A 20436-nucleotide genomic window follows, 5' to 3' on the forward strand; every position below is an offset into this window, starting at 1 on the left:
TTGGGAAAGTTTCTAAAGGCAGATTTTAGAAATTTTCATTTGGGGACAAACAAAAAATTTAAATTTTTTTATTACCCCTTGTCTTTTAGCTAGGTTTCGCGCCACGATGATGAAATTTGGGAAAGTTTTTATTTTTGAGTCACTTATTAATTCGGCCAAATTTGATAAATGCAGGGCCAAAAGAAAAAATTTTCAAATTTTCATTTGGGGGATGAAGCAAAAATTTCAATATTTATTTGTCATTCTGCTAGTTTTTGCGCCACATTAATGAAATTTGGGGAAGTTACTACTCTTCAGTCACTTAATAATTCGGTAAAATTGTACGAATATAAAACAGAAAAAACATATTTTAGAAATTTTCATTAAAGAGGTCGAATGAATTTTTTTTATTATTTTTGTATTACTATTTGTCATTCAGCTAGTTCATGCGCCTGAATGATGAAATTTGGGGAGGTAACTATTTTTGAGTTACTTATTATCTCGGTCAAATTTGAAAAACGCAGGGCAAAAGAGACAAATTTTAGAAATTTTCCAAAAAATTTTTATTGAGAGGACGAACAAAAAGTTTCAATATTTTTATTACCTCCTGTCATTCTGCTAGTTTTTGCGCTATATTAATAAAATTTAAACACCTTACTATTTTTGAGTTACTTATTAATTCGGCCAAATTTTACACACACAAAACAGAAGAGACAGATTTTAGAAATTTTTATTTGGGGGACGAACAAAAAATTTAAATATTTTTTTATTACCTCTTGTCTGCTATAGCTAGGTTTCGCGCTACGATGATGAAATTTGGGAAAGTTTTTATTTTTGAATCACTTATTAATTCGACCAAATTTGATAAATGCAGAGCAGAAGAAACAAATTTTAGAAATTTTCATTGGGTGGATAAACCAAAAATTTCAATATTTGTCATTCTGTTAGTTTTTGCGCCACATTAATGAAATTTGGGGAAGTTACTATTCTTCAGTCACTTATTAATTCGGTAAAATTGTACGAATATAAAACCGAAAAAACATATTTTAGAAATTTTCATTAAAGAGGACGAATGAATTTTTTTAATATTTTTGTATTACTATTTGTCATTCAGCTAGTTTATGCGCCTCAATGATGAAATTTGGGGAGGCAACTATTTTTGAGTCACTTATTATCTCGGTCAAATTTGAAAAACGCAGGGCAAAAGAGACAAATTTTAGAAATTTTCCAAAAAATTTTTATTGAGAGGACGAACAAAAAGTTTCAATATTTTTATTACCTCTTGTCATTCTGCTAGTTTTTGCGCCATATTAATAAAATTTAAACAGGTTACTATTTTTGAGTTACTTATTAATTCGGCCAAATTTTACACACACAAAACAGAAGAGACAGATTTTAGAAATTTTTATTTGGGGGACGAACAAAAAATTTAAATATTTTTTTATTACCTCTTGTCTGCTATAGCTAGGTTTCGCGCTACGATGATGAAATTTGGGAAAGTTTTTATTTTTGAATCACTTATTAATTCGACCAAATTTGATAAATGCAGAGCAGAAGAAACAAATTTTAGAAATTTTCATTGGGTGGATAAACCAAAAATTTCAATATTTGTCATTCTGTTAGTTTTTGCGCCACATTAATGAAATTTGGGGAAGTTACTATTCTTCAGTCACTTATTAATTCGGTAAAATTGTACGAATATAAAACCGAAAAAACATATTTTAGAAATTTTCATTAAAGAGGACGAATGAATTTTTTTAATATTTTTGTATTACTATTTGTCATTCAGCTAGTTTATGCGCCTCAATGATGAAATTTGGGGAGGCAACTATTTTTGAGTCACTTATTATCTCGGTCAAATTTGAAAAACGCAGGGCAAAAGAGACAAATTTTAGAAATTTTCCAAAAAATTTTTATTGAGAGGACGAACAAAAAGTTTCAATATTTTTATTACCTCTTGTCATTCTGCTAGTTTTTGCGCCATATTAATAAAATTTAAACAGGTTACTATTTTTGAGTCACTTATTAATTCGGCCAAATTTTACACATACAAAACAGAAGAGACATATTTTAAAAATTTTCATTGAGGGGACGAACAAAAAATTTTAATATTTTTTTATTACCGTTTGTCATTCAGTTAGTTTTTGCGTCGCAATGATGAAATTTGGAGATCTGACTATTTTTGACTCAGTTATTAACTCGGCCGAATTTGAAAAATGCAGGTTAAAAGAAACAAATTTTAACAAATTTTCGAAAAACGAACAAAAAATGATCATTTTTATTATCACTTGTCATTCTGCTAGTTTTTGCGCCATAATGATGAAATTTGGGGAGGTTACTATTTTTAAGTCACTTATTAATTGAACCAAATTTTACAGAAACAAAACAGAAGAGACATATTTTAGAAAATTTCCGAGAAATTGGAGGTGAACAAAAGATTTCAATATGTTTTTTTTATTACCACTTGTAACTCTAAACCTTAAAAAACTCAATAAAATACTCCTTTCCAATTCAGTTTTCATATTTATTTTATCTCTCACTTAAGACTTTAGTTTGTTTTTTAATTTTCCCATCAGAAACCGATAACAGATTTCACTTTTCCCATTTAATTCCAAGCCGACTCACATTAATCAGTCAAGCTCCAGCTTCATTGATAATCAAATTTATGCTTTCAAAATCAATAAATTTGCCACATAATGGTTTCTGAACAGTTCGTGACTTCATTTGTCGGGAAAACGTCTCGACATCTATATTTTCAGGTAATGTCTCGTCGGGTCGTGACTAATTTTACAGTTTTCTCCACGCAATTATGATGTAAGTTAGCGAAAGCAATTAGCAGGAAAAGTGTGATGTTATTAAGTCGTCCCAACTGTGTTCAATTGGGTTCAAATCGGAACAATAAGCGGGGCATCGTATGATAGATACTGCAAGGACTATAAATAGGCAAAGTAAGCGCGTGCGGATTAGAAAATCTTCAGGGCACACATTTTCCACATTTTCTTTATCAAAACAAGCAATTGACTTCTTCAATTGTGCTCATTACCCCGAGTTAATAACCGTCTAATATCAGCGAAAACCGGAATATGCATAAACGCCACGTTGTAATGGATTGCCAGCAACTATTTAATATTACAATTACAAATTATCGCCTGCATTTATCGCAATGTAAAACAGTGGGTTCGCATTCTATTCTCAAAGGACGTACACAATCAATTTGTGAAGCGTGTACTAGCTGTAACAAAAACATCGCACGCAACTGTACATATGCAATTATTAGACAGATGGTTTTTCTCCGCGTCCAACCAAAAAAAAGGACCCTCTCTGACCAGACCATAAGGGTCATTTTGAAAGAATGCAGACCCTGCTAATCAAGAGATCTCGAGGTAATAATTTATAGACCTGAAACGAAATTAGGAGATAGACTCATAACTCTATTATGCGTGGGCCGGATCAGAGGAAAAATGACCCAGTCTACAGGGTGATTGGATAATAACCCTGATGATGTCAGTGAAACGAATCCCGCGTTGTTTTACTTCCTTGACCTCATCGATTCGTGTATTTTTTCCCAGTAATTGAATCAGGGCGAACTCTAAATATCAGAATCCCCGTTAACAGCGTATGATTTATCGTTCCAAAGGGAATCGAACTGATTAGACATAACGCAAGCTCCTCGTATAATGAGACATGCATATGTATGCTATATCAAGTGGTGGTAAGAAGGGCCTCCTGTCAGTCTGTTCTAATTGCCCTCTGATTTATACCCTACCTCAGCTTACACAATATTCAAATTAAAATAATTATTATTCAAATTGAATCCCTTGAACGACCCGTGGAACAATGCGTAACAGCTATTGATCATCCGGAAAAGATTTCAGTTCGTTTTTATCGAGATCAAAATTTGGAGAAAGTTTCACGCGCACAACCCAAATTATCTCGAAAAATGACCCCGACATGAATAATAAGCTAGTGACAGTTTTATGTCTCTTGCTTCAAAACACGACTTTTGATATGAAGTGTGAGATAAAAGGAAAACAGTACAACAGTCGTTACTTTTTCTTCGAAACCGGCAACATAACGTAGATCTATGTCAGATAAAAAACCTCGAATATTCTTGTTTTACTCAACACTAATTGGCAAAAAGTGATTTCAAGTTTTTGTTGTTACACCTGGTTGGCCAACACACGCCATCGCCAAGAAAATGAAGTTTTTCAGCGCAGCAGGAATCCTCTATCGGTTGATCACAATTTCAGGAAAATACGATAAAGAGGGAAACAATGTGACAATAAAATTTTACTGCCACCAGATGTACGTTATCTGATTCAAAACTAAACGCAGGAAGTGCCTAAATATAATTAAGTCGAAAAACAAGAAATCACCTTTCTAATTAAAAAACAACAGATGACAACTTCTTGGTAGAAATCGTAGGTTTGTCCGCATATTATTAAGAAGTTAATTTGCAACGCGAATTTGTGCGCTTTATAATTTAGGTAATTAGAGGCTGAGAGGTAATTAATTAAGCAAATGGTAATCAGATTGATAAATTAATAACAGCTACGAAAATCTCTTGTAACTGTTATACGTGTCCTTGGAGGCGTTGCGTCATGGAGGTTTTTAATGTAAAACCATTTAATTGTTGCTTTAACAAAATTAAATCAAACTGCGGTTAGAAGTTCAGAAGAATGTAAATATCCAAGTTTTGGCCATAGGAAATATTTAGATAATATTAGCCTAATTTAAACCTGCAGTTGGTACCTTTCCGCCTGCTTTAAACTTGAAAGTTTTACATGGAAAACTGCCATTTAAATTATGTTCAAAAAACAATTAATTCAAACTCGTTCTTCTTAACAATATTTAAGCCGACCTTGACTTTAACAAGCGATTAACGGTTTGTAATTGGGTTGAAATGTGCTATCTTCTAATGTTGCTGCTTCGTAATTTTATCAATTTAACTAGAAATGCAGCAATAATTTTACTTTCCTTTTTTTAAGCATTTTTGGAATTTTTTTGCTTAGTCGAAAGAAACTATAAAATGTAAGACATATTTGTGGAATTTTTATTTTTAGCGCGACGAGTGAAAAATGTGGTCTAACAATTTCGGAAAATTTGCAATGGTAAACGTTTGAATTTTGTGTTTGTTTTGAATGGCGAATGACGCAAAGAATGAAGGTGAATAATAAATGTCTGCTGTCACATAAAATAAGTTTGACGTGAAATTGTTGCTGAAACATGAAAGTTCAACTGGAAAAGTCGCACAACAACAACACAATAAATAAATAATTATAAATAATTACAACAATTTTCTTTAATTAAATATGAACTTTTGAAGTTAAAATATATGGTGTATAAATTATTGTAGTGTTTGATGTAAAAATTCGAATTTATGTGTCTAGGAGCGTAAATAAATGTGAGTGTAAACACGCGAGTAGTGTTTATGTGATTTTTAATTTTAATCTGGTAATAAACGTCAGTTTTTCATGGTTCTCTCATAATTTACCGAATATGGGTAGTAAACACTTTAGGCGGTAAAATTACAGGCAAAGTTCCCAAACACGCGAGTCAACGAGTTCTTTGTTGCTTTTGAAAAAACGTTAACCACATAACGGCAGTCATTATTTATGACCATGGCCGCACTTACTTAGTAACCTACGAGTGGGTACCCATTAAGTAACAATTTCTTTATAAGCATTGTCATTAAATAGTAATAGGCCCTCATAAAACTATCATCTACCTGTATTAAGGAGTCCATGGTAGCCATATCTCACAAAATTCATCGAAGGTTATCCAGTATCACGACACAATTAAAATTCAATCTGGTGGTACCGACTATATGATAATCTGTCGTTGAAAATTGGTAAACTGGTTCCCGTCCCCCAGCGTTCGTATAATCGCAACCGTGTCCGTTTAGTTCCATTTAAAATCGCTTTATAGTGTGAGCTCTAACATGTCAATTAACGGCATTAAGATTCCTCCGGTGGACCACCCGTACCGCGACGCTTTTTTGATTTTACCTTGCCGTCCGCGACTTTGGGCGCACATCACCAAATCGCACTATCGTCGTCGCACACCGCACTCAACTGTCAAACCGGTGATTCATACCGCGTGGACTGATCTGTCAAATTCGAGAGGGGCGCGCGACAGTCAGTTTGCACCGTGGACTCGCACGGGATTGGTGGACGCGATGTAATAGTGCTGGCAAGCTGTCAGCGTTTCAAACATCACTATATGCCAAGCGCACGCAGCACACCTCCCGTCGCTCTCCTTCTATCAACGCTCCCGCGCTGTCATGCTGAAACTAACCTCCTACCCCCATTTCCAAAACGACTTATGTGCGCGGACCACACACCGACAAAGGAGCTTTCGCGGATGAAACGCTCATATTTAACGACGGGGAAAAGCTTTCATTGCCCATTTATCGCCGAAAATTCTCTAAATTTTTGCAAAAACGCTCGCTGCGCTCGCTTACAAGATCTCGGGAACATTATGAAAGCTCGCGCCATTAAATTAAGGAAAATGAACCAACAACCGTCCTGAAATATCCAAAAAGTACCGAAGACATTGTCAAATAGAAATAGGACAATTTTCGAACAAGGAAATATTACGATTTTTAAATCAAAATTCCTAGGAACAATTTTCCTAGATCCATTGATTATTTAAAATGCCGAAAAAGTATCTCACATTTCTAACTAACAGTGTTTGCGAAATATGCTCGCTGCGCTCGCCTCCAGCACCTCTGATTTTTTTTTATAGAATTTCCGACAAGATTCTCTGATAGTGTCCAATTCGTCGTCAAATTAAACCAGTTTAACTCCTTCTACGGAACAAACTCGTGCCACAAAGTTACAGAACACGGTCGTAAAACCACTCCCAAACGGCTTCCGAGAGATATTTCCATTTTATGCCTCCTGGACCTTGCAGTTTATGGAAATTATTGCCTTAAATGTACTTGTTAGATCAATAAAATTGCAAAATTATTTTCGAAATTTTTAGTTATTTAGAACGGACAAAATTGTGAAATTTTAGGACTACCTTCGTAAAACAGCGATAATCTTAAGCTTTGGGGACAATGTGGGCTTGCTAGACCTGCCAAATTACGAAATTATCGAAAAAGGTAAACAGATGTATAAGAATTTTGAAAAAAACGTTTGCAAATCAGTTATAAATTGGGCTATAATTTTAAAGTTTAGGGAAAATGCCGACTTAGACATGCCCGTTACATCTGTCACATTACAAAATTATCTGAAAATACAGACAGATTTTTCAAAATTTTAAAGTTTGGAGGACGTACAATTTTAAAATTTCAAAAAATCTGTTGTAAATCAGCTGTAAATTAGACTTTAACTTTGAAATTGGGGAAGAACGCCGTCCTGAACTTTCTTATTACATCTGCCAAGTTACAAAATTATTGAAAGATTACCACCGATTTTACAAATTTTAAAATTTTGGAAGATGCATAATTTTAAAATAAAAAAAAAACTTTTGCAAATCAGCCGTCAATTAGACTATAATTTTGAAATTTGGGGAAAACACTCTCTTAAACTTGCTTTTTGTATATGTCAAATCACGAAATAGAAAGCGCGAAACAGATTCTAGGAATTTTTATTTTTTAGTGAACGCAAAAATTTTCAAATTTCAAAGAATCTTCTCTAAATCAGTTATGAATTATAACTTCAAAATTCGGGGAAAACGTCGTTTTATACTTGGTTATTACATCTGGCAAATTACAACATTACCGAAAGATCGAGACAAATTTTACAAATTTTTGAGGTTTGAAAGATGCATAATTTTCAAATTTCAAAAAATCTTCTGTAAATCAGTTATGAATTGGACTATAATTTTAAAATTTATAGAAAATAGTCTCTTAAACTCGCTTGTTGCATATGCCAAATCATAAAATTATAAAAAGCGCGAAACAAATTTTATGAATTTTTATTTTTTAGTGTACGCAAAAAATTAAAAAAAAAATGTCTGTAAATCTTCTATAAATTGGACTATAACTTGCATCTGCCAAATTATAAAATTATAGAAAAATCAAAACAAATTTTACAAATATTCAAAATTACGAGAACGTACAATTCTAAAACTTCCAATTGTCTGAAAATTAGCTATCAATAGGACTATGATCTTGAAATTTGTGGAAAATACTGTCTAAATCACAAAATTATAGAAGACGCGAAACAGTTTTTAAAATTTTTAATTTTGAGTAGACGCAAAAACTTTCACATTTCAACAAAACGTCTAAAAATCGAACACGAATTTGGCTATAATCTTGCGCTTCTGTAAAAATAGTGCTTTAAATGAGCTCGCTGTAACTGCAAAATTACAAAATTATCGAAAAATCGAGACAAATTTTCCAAATTTCAAAGTTTCAAAGACGCATAATTTTCAAATTTCAAAAAATCTTCTGTAAATCAGTTATGAATTAGACTATAACTTCAAAACTTGAAGAAAACGTCGTTTTATACTTGGTTATTACATCTGGAAAATTACAACATTATCGAAAGATCGAGACAAATTTTACAAATTTTTGAAGTTTGAAAGACGCATAATTTTCAAATTTCAAAAAATCTTCGAAAATCATTTATAAAGTAGACTATAATTTTAAAATTTATAGAAAATACTCTTTTAAACTTGCTTGTTGCATATGCCAAATCATAAAATTATAGAAAGTGCGAAACAGATTTTATGAATTTTTATTTTTTAGGGTACGCAAAAATTTTCAAATTTAACAAAATCTTCTGTAAATCAATCAATTTTCAATTTTCAAAATTTCAAGGACGCACATTTTTAAAACTTCTAAAAATCTTCTGTAAATCACCTATTAATTGGACTCTAATTTTGAAATTTGTGGAAAATACTGTCTTAAACTTGTTTGTTGTATGTGCTTAATCACGAAAGAATAGGAGACGTGAAATAGTTTTTAAAATTTTTATTTTTGAGTGGACGCAAAAATTTTTACAATTCAACAAAACGTTTGTAAATCGGACACGAATTGGGCTATAAACTTGCGCTTCTGTAGAAATAGTGCTTCAAATGAGCTCGCTGTAACTGCAAAATCATGACAAATTTAACAAATTTTTAAAGTTTCAAAGACGTATAATTTTCAAATTTCAAAAAAATCTTCTGCAAATCATTTATTAATTAGACCATAATCTTGAAATTTGCGGAAAATACTCTGCTTGTTCTACGGTAAATCACGAAATTATAGGAAACGCTAAACAAGTCCTCTGTAAATTGCGTTTTTTACATGCTGCTGTACATTTGGTCGTTATATCTGCAAAATTAGAAAATTTTCGAAAGAGCGCCACGCATTTTAGAAATTTTTATTTTATGCATCGACTTAAATCTGTAACTTATTCATGGGGCGATAACATTGACATTAGCCAAGACAGCTTTCTTCTTCCTACGAGGTTTTCCGATACTTTATAGTGTCCAATTCGTAATAAAATTAAACCAGTTGTACGAAACCGACTCGTGCCACTAAATTGAAGAACATGGTCGTAAAACCGCCCCCAGACGGCTTCTGAGAGATATCTCCATTTTTATGGCCCTGTGTCCATTTTGTAGTCTGATAATTGGTTAACGATAATCACATTTATGAGATCTGGATGATGACGGGTTTAGAGCTCAGAGGTGCAAGTTTATGATTCCATCTGGCAGCAGCTGGCAACGGTGCGGATTATGGCATTTCCGGCAAAGTGGTCACTTAGCTGATGGGGCGAATTTTCGATTCTTTCCTTCTTATTGACCAAAGAAAAGCAATGCTCGAAGGCGGCAATTAACCCGGCTATTCTTAGCATGTGGAATCTCCCGCTCGGTTATCGATCAAAGAGCTTTCATTTCGCGCTGATTTGATTGGTAGTATTTTGGAAAGGGCGGTTAACCCGTTGGTGAAATCCGAGTAAAATTAATGACTTTCGGTGTGTTATTTCGGTGTTCCGAAGTCCGTAGCATTTTATGTAATGGAAATTCGATTGTTTTCTGTGCTTCGAGCGAGGGGTTGCAGCAGGGAACGTCGGGGGCGTCCTGTAGCTGGGGGTGTGTGCAGCCGAGCGCGCGGACTATTGTTGCGAGACCTTGCACGCTTTGATAGTTGATACAATGACCCAAGTGATTAATGGGCTAATCCCCGCGCGGCATACACAATGCGCTAAGATCGCGAACATTCCGGATATTAGGAATCCTCGCCCTCACAATGCCGCCCCCGGCCCTGCCTTCTGCTTGTTACATTGATGGGGGAGGTCAGTTACATCATTTTTGTTTATAGGCACCGAAATAAAACTGACATTCAAATGCGATAAATCAATATATTAGTTGGTACTAAATTTCGCGGCGAAGAAAAATCGTGACAGTGCAACACCGGTAATTTACCCACTGCCAGTAAATTATAAATAATAAATTTATGCGCGACTTGAAACAATTTTAACACTCGTACATTGTTGCTATCATGCAAACGCAGTTTTCAAATTTTTGCCATTGCTTGTCGTCTGACAGTTGAGAAATGATTTTTTGCCACCACCTCTTGTCTTGGGCGCTCCGGAGTCCCGCCATCAATTCTCGTCAAGGTAGAAACTGGTAAAAACAGGTCAATAGAGCGATTTCCAATGACACCTCTCATTGCGCATTTAATTAGTACAACACAACTAAAATATTAATACGGCAATAAACATATCACAGACAGAACTAGAACTGACTTTTATGAAAGTTCCAACATTGCAACGGTTTTTCTTCGCGGTTCAGTGGAACTTTCCAAGATATCTCGCCACTTAATTATGAAAAAGGTCTGTGTCGTGGAAGATGGGACCTCATTTCGGAACATAATAGATTCATTACAATTCTTGATGGTCGTCCGTAAGGTTTCTGACACAAATATTAGTCATCCCTGTTTTTTGGTGGGTTTCGCAGGATGTTTGCCCCCCTGCTATGCGTAACGCACAATGGTGATGCCGTCCAGTCCGCCCCTATGCGTCGGCCATGCTAGGGAACATGTTATTATTAATTGAGTCTTCCAAATTGTGCCAGATATTTTTGATTTATTACGCATAACTTGATGGTCTCAGGTCTCACAATTTATTGTTCCACTGAGATAATAGACTTATTATTTATAATTAAAATGTGGAGGTCCGAATTAGATTTGTATCTGCAACGGTTTTTCGAATTTATATTCATAAGCTTCCAACGAATTTATTACTATTATTTCCTCGATCGACTGACTAACCGATCATTAATTAATTTTGTTGCCATTGAGAAATAACCGCGACCCTCCTTGAGAAAAACGTCCACCCTTGTTAGCACACATCCCTGTTTGCTAATTGCCAGCATTCTTCCCGTGTTTCGTCCCCATACAAATCATCTTCGTCTTGATTTATCGAAACCCTTCACAGCTTGTTGTGCCGTTTGGGCTCGTCAGAATCGACAGATGCTCCGGGAAAATCCTCCCCAACCTGTGGTGTTTATTTTGAGCAATTTGTTACATTGATTAGCATAGAGAATATTCTATCTTCGACCTCGTCTGTCTGCACCGATTTATCAAAAGTGTACGGTTTATAATTAAGATGTCGAGTGAGGTGTTCTCTAATATCCATGAAGGTGACCGTTGTATTCAAATGATATTTAAATCTCCCGTCATATTTTACAGGGGTTGCGTTCGGCATATTTCGAATACTACCACTGTGCCACAATGACTTCCAATTTGAATACCGTGTCCGTGCAAATGTTGTAGAGAATGCCATACATGCGTAATGAAACTAACCCTTCCATGTGTAACAGCATTCGGTACGGAATGGATGTTGTACATCACGAGATTAAGCTCGGACGAAATAATTAATTTTTTATCGGAGGGCACAAGTTTCAAAAAATGAACCGTGCGCGCTTTTCATCGTCTGTTGCTCAATTCGGTATCTAATCAATTTTTTCTCTTAGTAAAAATTCGCCCGGGTCAGAGCCTGCAGAACGTTCTGACTGGTTCAATCAGCGTTGTTTTTGCTCCAGCGAAATTTACGTTTCCTGTAGACTGAGCAATTTTTACCAGCTTGATAAATGGCCGCTGCCGATGACACCTATGAAATACGTCAAGCGGGGGTGGGCTGACTGAGAGATTTCAATTAAAACCCATGTTAGCGGAATAATGTGATCCTGAACCAAACTTTTCCACCCAAAAACTCGCTGAACTTATGCCAACACTACTTCGCTTTAATGAATAAAATCACTTTTTCGGACGGGCCGAAAAACTGTTTGTGCTTTACAGGGACCGGATTCGGAGCGACTTTCTCACAAAAACCAACTCGGAGACGCTTTTTGTTGCGATCGCACCATTGTCTGGATAAATATTTGGGTTCTTGCGGCGGACAAAGAAACCCGGGTTCCGCCATTTTGTCTAAAATTATCTCCCTCGACAGTCAATCACCCCCAATTGCCAGACTACACTAAATTTCTTCTAATTTATGTAGTCTACGCGCTCTGTGATAATACGTAATATTGGCTGCTATTTTTACGCGGCGTTCCGTTCGAAAATAATTAAATAACTGTAGAAACTAGTCGGTGTTGTTCTTCATTAATCTTCAGATCGGTTTTACAGTTACGTATTTAAATGCGATTTACCCCGGAATATTTTCAAATGATATACGAGCGTACACATATTCATGTGTAATATTAGGTGCTTAACCAGAAGCAGACCTAAAATGCCAATTATAAAGTGATTATTCATGATTTATGAGCCTCGAAATAAAAGCATCGGGTTGTCACCGCCTTCAAATGTTCTCAAGATTAAGATTAAATTGTGCAGTCTCCTATAATTTTGCAGAGGCGGACTTAGAGGCCTCTGCGTGGGAAGAATCTGCAGAGCAAACCCTAACAAAATACAAAGCACTGCAGACTCTGATTTTGCAAAAAATGACACTTTTGGCACTGAATTTAACTATTTTCCAATGATTGCCAAAAAAATTTGTTCACTTTTATCGTACTGTTTTAATTTTCACTTTTCACTGTGTTACAATGAAAATTATGGTTTAAATAAATGAGTCCCCGAAAAACCATGTTTGATTTACTTACAAGCCTAATAATTTAGTCACATTGAATAACATAAAGTTGTTTATTTGAGTCCAAAAAAGCTCATTTTAAAGACTTCGATGAGTCCGTAAAATAGATATTTATGTAATAAGTTCACAACTTAGGTCTTTGGAATGAACGAGCTCTCTATTTATGCAGAACGGGTTTGTGAGCGCCTAATTTATGTACGAATTACATACAAGGCTTTATGTTCGGTTGTGGTAAAAACAATTTTCTCTCTAAAGAAGTGTTATGGTTAGGAACTGTGCTTACGTTTAAAGTGCAAGTGAAAAAACCTAAAACGTGTTTAAAATGGATGAAATAGATGGAATAGCGTCTAAAAGTCCAGAAGTATGTATAAAGATACTTACAACGCTTACAGGGGGTAAAATTGCATTATATAATTATTTATATATTATTATCATTAGGGACGCTCACAAAGAGACACTTTATGGACGCTAAACAATACCGTAAAACATAGATTATTTTACAACGGAACATAAAAACGATTTTGCCACTTGTGTTCAGGTTCATTTTGTATAAGACTATAAGAAAATATGAAGAAACTGAAAAACTTTTGGCACTGAACCGTTTCACAAAAATTGCAAACAAATTTACGCTCGCTCTTATCCTGTAACTTTCAAAAGCAAATTGTTTGTTTATAATAAAATATTTGTTTATAATAAATAACTCCCTAAAAACTCTTATTAGATTCACTTACAAACCGAATAATTAATTTATTTATTCATTTATTCTATTGGATCTAATCAAGTTGTCTTGAACTATTTAGTTTAGTTTTAGGTCCGGAAAAGTTCATTTTAGGGACTTCAAAGAGTCCGTAAAATTGCTATTTCTGGGAATGCATACTAAAAACTTTTTATGTAATAAGTACATAATTTAGGTCTTTGTGGACGAGTCCTATAGTTTAAATAGAGCGAGCCTACAAAGCCTAATTATGTAAGAATTACATACAACGCTTTATGTTCGATTGTAGCAAAAACAATTTTCTCTGAAAAAAAGGAGATTTATCATCGAAAATTGCAAGGTTTCAAAGTATACTGCTTTTAGTGTTATGGTTACGAACAGTGTTTACTTTTGAATTCCAAGTAAAAAAGCTAAACCATAAATAGAGTGAATAAATAGCTTAAATTTTATCATTACTTTTTACTTTATCATTACGGACGCGGTCCATAAAGAAGGACTTTATAAACGCTAAACGATACCAAAAGACAGTTTATTATACAACTGGACATAAAGTCACAAAAAGATATAGAAACTCTATCAAGAGGATGTAAGAAAAATTTAAGCACGGATTAAAAGACAATGAGACTAAACCGAAACTAAAGAAAACCGCTAACAAGAAGAAGAATTTATAGAAGCGACTCTGTAATTTTGTAATTAGAAAAAGTTGTGTTAACACGTCTTAAAAATTATAGGCTGCGATGAATAGCCGTCCGCGTGTGAAATATTACGATAATTAATAGCAAAAAGAGTGAAATATCATGTTGGCGCATTAACCTAGTGTACGAGCTTTGTTATTTCAAGTCAGACGAAATTGATCTTTGATTATCCAACATTTGACCTAGCCAATATTTTCTTTACCTACTTGGCGTCTGTTGCGTTACAAATTGCCAAAAATGTTTCTCCAATACCCTCGATACTTTGCGCTCGATTCAGAAAAGCTCCCAAGAGTGAAATCCAAACTCGAAAATGTGAAACTACTTATACTGCACTTTTTCACCCAGTTTCCGAACCATCGGATTTTACGATAAAATAACTGGTAGTCCGCACATAATTAGAAACCATTTAGAATAGCTGGCATAGAGAAGCGAGGATATTTAACGACACCTGCTCGGTTCACTGACAACATGAGCTTAACATAGATTACACACATTTTAAAGTGTCAGAAGATCGGTTTAATTTACTTTACCATAGTAGAAGAATTGGCATGGTGGGCAGCTTACCTGGAACAAGAAAAACTGAAATTAGGATCATAGGGTACCCCTTAGCACTAACGAGCGTGGAATCGGCGATAGAAATTTACCGCTGCGCGCAGCAATATTGCAAAACAGTAGGATTATTTTTAATCCCCCCAAACTCTTATTAACTTTCCCCGTCTCTCAGACATCCCCGACAGGATTAAATCCCCGGTTCTGATCTGCTCCCCGCCGCCCCTCGTCCCGCAAAACTGTCGGGATGCCGCGGAACCATAGCAACGGAGTGCTCTCCGCTAGGCTGTCTCCTGTCCCTTGATTTATGGCGATGGAAAATGCGAGAAATGAAGAGCAGGACTGGCAGACAGCCCCGCTATAGCGAACCATCATCCAAAAAAAACAAGAATCACTAAACGCACACACCGAAAATAAGAATCGCGATGGCACCGCCGTGTAAACATGGGAATCACCGCAGATTTATGGCGCCGTAAAATTAGATGGGGGCTAAAGGAGGAATTAAGAGCGATGGTAAACTGATTTTTGATGGGTGACCATAATTGAAAAGGTGGAAACGTGTTGTTTTGGCGCAACCGCTGAATATGGACATTTTTCTCTCCACAAATCATAGCAAAACGTGCCAGCTTTCTCGTTGCTGCATATCGACCTACATTTTATTTTTTGGCGAATATATCAACAGCTCGACAGGAAATGCACTTTCTAAATTATTTTAGACCTGGACAGGCCTTCATTTCAGGTTTTCGGAAATAACTTTATTTCGAGTTAATTAAGACCTCCGTCCCACAAGGTGGAATTTTAAGGTGTAGGTATATTTATTTTTCCATTAAAGTCCTGACAGTTAGATTTATTACAGACTAGTTTACAGTTAGACCAAGACTCTAGTTTTATTTGGGCGTGCACCAAAATTGGCAACGAATGATTTCGGCTCCACGAAATGGTCGTCAAATTTTGTTAAAATTGTACGAAGAATATCACTACAATACATTGGGATTTTTTGGTTTTAATAGTCTACTTTAGGAATTTTTTTGAACTTTTTTATCAACAGTACGATTCTATGAAATGTTATATGTATGTGTGTACCTACACTACCGCTCAAAAGTATTTGCCCACTTATTAATTATTATAAATATTATTAATTCTTTTGCGATTTCGCGGTTATTTCTGCTGATTCTGTGGTAAGCGATAATCATTGCACGCGTTTCCACACCTAACTTAAGTTTCTTCACCATTTCTGTACAAAACTGTCACTATTTTTTTGAGAAAAACTTGAACAATTTAACTTCCGCAACCAAAAATTAAAGAAGTTTGTTGTCAAACACCTTCACGATATTAAAAAAACGGTAAACGTCAATCAACACTTTCGTTTTTACATTTATAGACTGATGGATTGTGAAAATATGTGAAACGATAACTTTTCAAAATTCCTAAAAGTACATAAAAAAATAAAAATTTGATATTTTCTAAAACATCAAAAAAAAAATTGCTATTAACATCGATGGAGTATATAAACATGAAAACAAAAACGCCAAACAAAAGCGGAAGAAAGAAATTATTTTGGAGTTCCTTAAAAAAATGTTCATTTATGAATCAATTAAAGGAGCAGCTCAAAATCTATAAAGAAACGAAATTTTATACCGATTACGGTAATAGTTTGGAAGTAGGAGAAAAAAAGTCCATTAAATTTCGGTTTAAATTTGAAAATTTTGGGCAAAGACAAATATTAGAATTCAGAGTGAATAAAATAGTCCGAAGAACGGTTGTTAGACATAAATAAAAATATATTACAAATTTTACAGAATAGTCGCGTTAATCCAGACCGATCTAAAATATCGAAAAATTCGAATTAACCAAACGTGTTATTTTACAATGTGTACCTCTTTTATTTTAGAAAAAAAAAACATATTATTATAAAGAGTGATAAATAAAAGGCGCCCATGAGTGGATGTATCATGTCTTTTTCTGTTAAACGATCCTAGAAATAAAAGCAAAATTAATCTAAACCTGTTATGTTCTTTTTTACAAAACGGATTTTATTCAGAGGAAAAACTGGCATTGCTGCTCAACACTTTCTAATTTCTTTAAAAAAAAGCTTTTTCAATTTTGGGCTCAGGAAAGTATTAGCTGCAACATGGTAGGTAGCATGGACGCCTTTTTTTAACACCCTGTACACAAATACAGATTTTTTCAACTAAAATATATTTATAATACAGGTTGAAATTTCTTAAAAGTTTATTTATAGTCTGGCAACACTTATATGAACATCCCCAAAATCGTGTTTAATTTCAAAGATAAAAATTTGCAAATTTGGATACACTTATTAGTTGATACAGAATCTGACGCAAAAATTTGTTTTTTAGCACCGTTAGTTTGGCATTGCGACGCCTAAGAAGTGTAGGTAATGTTTAGCGATTGTTGAGTTTTTGTTAAGTCATTTGCTAATTTAAATTCTTCTCAACATAAATGTGATAGAAATCTCACAGTTTGCATTTTTACATCTAATGCAAATTGCGTTTAAAATTTGAGAAAAAACGATGACATCGACAGTTTGTCTTGGTAAACGTAGTTTCCGTTATAAATTTGCAAACCAATTTGATAAAACAGCATTTCATAAAACACTAAATTAGCAATTCCATATATAATTTTTTTTTGTTTCCTATTTTATCAAAAAATCAAAATGAGTATGTAGGTAAGTCCTGTCAATTTCAGCGCATTATTAATCATAATAAATTGACAGAAACAAATATTCTTCGAAAAAATTCAGAAGACAAAAAATTAGCAATTCTATTAAGTACAATTCTTTTTGTTTGACTTTCTATGAATTTGGCGTTGTCATAATGAAATCAGAAGATCAAAATAAGCGCTCTACCTATTAAAGAACGGACAAAGATCCAAAGTCTATTCGAAAACTTTTTGAAAGTCCTAGAGAATTCAAATCGTAGGTAATTTTAAGAAAAACAGAGTAAAAAGTCCAAAAAAGAGTTCAAAAAATTGTAATAAAACCTACTAAATCCAAGAGAATTTTTGAATTTTTCAGTCCAAACATTTTCAATAGGTAAGATAAAGAACTCTATTGACTCCTAAAGAATCCTATAAAATGACTAGAAACCCTAAAAACCGCAATCCTGAATGTTGGAGAATCCCGGGCATTTCTATAAAAGCTTAAAGAATTTCAGAGAACAGAATCAAAATTTGATAATCTAGAATTTAACAGAATAAAAAACGCACTCTGTATTGAATTAAAATTAGTAAAGCATAAAATTCCAGGATTGTAAAACATATGGAATTAAGTAAAAAAAAATGATGCGGATTATCGCAGGTCCGAACTATCAAGTCATTACGGTACATGATTTATAAATTAGATCCAGAAAATTTTCAATTTTTCAGAGAAAATTTTTAAACATCTATATAATCTTTATTAATAAGAGTAGGATATTTGTCTTAATAGGGGGATAGTAAATTTTACAATTATTTTTAAATTTGACGCTACCTACAACAAAAACCCTTAATTCCTGACAACTCGCGAGCAATACGCACATTTAAGAAAAATTCATTGTGATGCGAATAATTCGAAATTTCAAAACAATTTTTTTTTAGAATTTTTGGTATAATTCAAAATAAATATCCCAGTGCCTTTAAATTAACGTTAGAATGGCAATAAAATGAAACTATAAGTGTACTGAAATAGTGTTGGCGTGAAATTCCGCAAATGAAAATTTCGTCCCTTCGCGTAACAGCGTGTCAACTGCCGCCACCGATAAATAAATCCCGCCGCTGGCATTGTTTAATAAAATAATCGCTTTATAAAATTATCGTCTGTCGATAAATCAAGTATTTATTTTAACCAGCAGATGCATCCATATCAGCACGTGTGATTGGTCGGTAGATAGTCAATCGTACCGGAACGTTACCGTAAAAATATCAGGGTAACGAGCACTGGTATCGCGTCGAATTTTGATTTATGTTTCCGATCAACACTATTGTTGCATTACCCGTGCCATCATCGATGGCGCGTTTTGATACGGCATTATGTAAACTAGCCTTTATGCGTTTCACATAGCCAAAACCGCAGCCGCATAATTCGCGGGAGTGGAGGGCATTTTAAAATACATTAGTCATCCGAGTGCATCCCTCGCCATTCCGTAGACTTGCGAATATAATGTAGTGTTCGTAAACACAAAGCCTTTCACTATATCGGGTTTGCAGTCATATATTGCCGTCTAACGCATGATTTGTGGCTCTACTTTTCACTATTCTTGCCCTTTTATTGTGCCAGCTTCAGCCCAACTTTTTGCGGCCTGTCACGTTACCGGCCAGGTTACGATACTGCCAAATTCTAACGAAAAACTTGTTTGCACCGCGAGAGATAAACGACAACGACGGGGACAACAATTTATCGACCGAATTCAATAACATCACGGTTTTAACATGCGTGATTTATATACCAACAACGCTACTTAAATTAACACGAAACAGAACTTACGAATAAACAACCGAAACAAACGGACGATATGTACTCGACTGTTTGTTTTTCCGCGCGGTGTCCTTTTTTTGGGTGCGTTAATTTTAGAAGGAAAATCGTATCTATTAGAATATTCGAAGCCGCAGTAAACGTCTTTATCCCGGTTCTCATTCCCGTAAATAGTTGTCGTTTAACTAGAAACAAAGAGGAGACAAACAGTCCCGGCACTTAGCAAAGCTAGGAATTTCGTCTCCAGAAGACGAATATCTCACTTTCACCCCAACCGGAACAATGAAAGTTATGCCGCAGTATTTTGCGAATCCTCCCCGCGACTTGGCCTTTAGCTTCACTCGTTCGCTCCAAGAGGCACGGATTCACTGCACTTTATGGTCTCGAGGAAGCCTATAAGCGTTATCACTTAGTTCACCCGTGCCCCTGTAATACATTACCGATACTTGCTGAAGTGTGAAGATGTATTTTCGACGTTTTTCGAATTAATCGAAACGCTTTATCGCAAATGGTCGTCGTGCGGAATTCTAATTTCAATAAAACGCCGGTCGAGACGGAATTCATTTTTTGACTTAATTATTGTTGGCTATGAATTTATTTGGACGGGGTGGAATGAAGGGTGTTAACACAAAGAGCTCTCTGAAAAGGGTGGGTCATGTGCGTTGAGTACCCCATAATCAGCCAGCTGCGCTTTCTCATTTGCTGTCAGTTTACTATCATTACTTACCCCCACCCACCTAACCATTTGTCACCCCCTGTCTGTATATATGCCATCTTGCAAGTTTTCCGCGTTTTGACCAATTTGTAAATAATCGATAAATCTCCCCTTCAAGCGGTCACCACCATCACAAATCACCATCTTCCCCAAATCCGTCTCGAATTTTTAATAATCCCTCGCAACTTTCGCTTCTTCCCTAAGTGTCATAATAGACTTTTCTAAAGAAGGAAAAGTTAGCCGACCCCCTGTTACGCATTCCGCTTTATTCCAACACG

The 20436-nt window shown here is 34.9% G+C and overlaps 1 protein-coding gene across 4 annotated transcripts in view; it reads right to left on the bottom strand.

Moving 5' to 3' along the window:
* Positions 1–20436, bottom strand: part of LOC148173649 (homeotic protein antennapedia-like) — a 109432-nt gene that overhangs the window by 25848 nt on the left and 63148 nt on the right. The window contains exon 1 of one of the 4 annotated variants that reach the window (XM_088039401.1): positions 5708–6158. The exons of 2 other annotated variants lie outside the window; for them this stretch is intronic. The gene's annotated coding sequence lies outside the window, so the exon portion shown is untranslated. Of the gene's footprint in view, positions 1–5707; positions 6159–20436 lie in introns of those variants that run through there. One more of the 4 variants, XM_088039405.1, reaches the window with a different exon arrangement.

This window comes from Gnatocerus cornutus, chromosome 6, assembly GCF_029298725.1.
Source record: "Gnatocerus cornutus isolate USDA-ARS CGAHR chromosome 6, icGnaCorn1.1, whole genome shotgun sequence".
Lineage (NCBI taxonomy): Eukaryota > Metazoa > Arthropoda > Insecta > Coleoptera > Tenebrionidae > Gnatocerus > Gnatocerus cornutus.